We start from the raw sequence: 2,232 nt of genomic DNA, 5'->3' as shown, positions 1-2,232 counted from the left end.
GTAAATATAATATGCATGTTGTAGGTGTTATTTTTGCCTCGGCAAACAGTAATTTTGAATGTTCTTTTTCATGTAAAATTTATTATAAATGCATAATTTAATTGTATGTGTCTGTAAAGGGTGTGTGTTTGTGTGTGTATATGAATGGTAAGGTTTGCCTAGGGAACATGATTCCCTTATCCATGGGTTCTGGGGTGGTGGACCTGTCAGTTTTTAACAATATAGATTGAAGAACGGAGCTGAGATGTATTTGATGGGCCCATGACAGACACTCAATGATTCGGGGGGGGGGGGGGGGGGGGGGGCGGGGTGAAGCACAGTAAGTTTTTACATGGGGGAAGTAAAATTTAGCACTGGCCCTGCCCTTCTATGATTGATTGGTGAGTCTCAAATGGAGTATTGTGTTCAGTTCTGGAGACAGTATCTCAAAATGGATTGTGTCAGGGTGGAGGCAGTCCAGAGAAGGGCAACCAAAATAGTATGGGGTCTATATCGTAAGACATATGAGGAGAGGCTGAAGGATTATATTATGTATAGCCTGGAAGGGAGGAGGTTCAGGGGAGATATGATACAGACTTTCAGATACTGAAAAGTTTTAATGATGCACAAACTTTTAAACTTTTCAATCGGAAGAGAAACAGTAGAACTAGGAGTCATGAAATGAAACTCCAGGAGGGTCAACTCAGAACCAATATCAAGAATTATTTCTTCATGGAGGAGGTGGTAAAGAAGAAAACAGCCAATAAACTCAAAGGGGCATAGGATAAACACTGTGGATCCCTAAAGGCTAAAGGATGGAAATGAAGAACAGGGTGCATGAGGGTAGCCTGCATGAAGTGGCAGTTGCTACCCTTGGCAGAAGGCATGTGGATTACTACCCTCAATCAATAGCCTTGATACTTTTCACACAACTGCAACATTGCTCCCCACTTTGACTGAAAGGAGGGAGAGGAACTGGATACAGTCAACAACTAACATGGGCCTTGACTTTTATGGTCTGGGATATTGACACGCAGACATAAGGGAAATGCCAAAGTCCCAAAGCAAAGAAACATAGAAACATAGAAAATGATGACATAAAAGGATCAAATGGTCCATCCACTGTGCCTAGCAAGCTTATGGTAGCATCTGCTGCTCCATAGAAGTTACCTCCTTAGTTTCCAAAACCATCAAAGTCAGGTCCCTTGTTCGTTGCTGTCTGAGTCCAATTCTCTGTTACCTCTTACCGTTGAAGCAGAGAGCAATGTTGGAGTTGCATCTAAAGTATCAGGCATGTTGGTTAAGGGTAGTAATTGCCACACCAGCAAGTTACTCCCTTGCTTATTTGTTTTCTTACACCATAAAATCAAATGTTCTTGTTGGTTGCTATTTGAATCTAATTCCCCTTTTTCACTTTTCCCCCAGCCATAAAAGCAGAGAGCAATAATGGAGTTGCATCAATAGTATGAAGGCTTATTGGTTAAATGTAGTAACTAGGGGTGTGCATTCATTCCTTACGAATTGGTAATCCGCAACGTATAGGGCCATATTCATTGTATTCATGGGGAATAGAAACATATCGCGATTCCCCACGAATACAAAAAATCTTTGCCGAATTATTTGGCCATCTAAAGGAGCCAATTTAAACAATGGATGGTTGGCGCCATCTTGTGCTCCTACCATGTGACAGGGGCTGACCAATGGCACCGGTAGCCCCTGTGACATAGTAAGTGCAAAGGCTATTGGCACCATTTTGAAACCGGCAACCGAGGATATGAGTGCAGGAGATGGCTCCCGGACCCCCCGCTGGACCACCAGGGAGGTTTGGTAAGTCTTGGGGGAGTCAGGAGGGTGGGGGGTTGTAGTTAATTTAATTTTAGCCGGGAAACGAATAAGAATTAACGTATAAACATATTGGGGGCCCCCCTTGCCGAATGCAACGTATCTACCCCCCGACGAATATGAATCCCGAATGCAACGTATGGTGTCCCTCTGCACATCCCTAGTAGTAACCACGTCACTAGAAAGTTACCCCCATGTTACACCCTTTTTTTTAATTTCCATTCTCTAGCCTTTAGAGATCTCATGCCTCTTTGAAATCTTTCACCATTTTTATCTTCACCATCTCCTCTGGAAGGGCATTCCAGGCATCCACCTCCCTCTCTGTGAAGAAATATTTCCTGATGTTGGTTATGAGTCTTCTTCCTTGAAGTTTCATTACGTGACTCCTAGTTCTACTGATTTCTTTCCAAT

This window comes from Rhinatrema bivittatum, chromosome 16 (genome assembly GCF_901001135.1).
Source record: "Rhinatrema bivittatum chromosome 16, aRhiBiv1.1, whole genome shotgun sequence".
Taxonomy (NCBI): Eukaryota; Metazoa; Chordata; class Amphibia; order Gymnophiona; family Rhinatrematidae; genus Rhinatrema; species Rhinatrema bivittatum.
The sequence above is the reverse complement of the archived record's forward strand: the minus strand, read 5'-3'. Positions refer to the sequence as shown.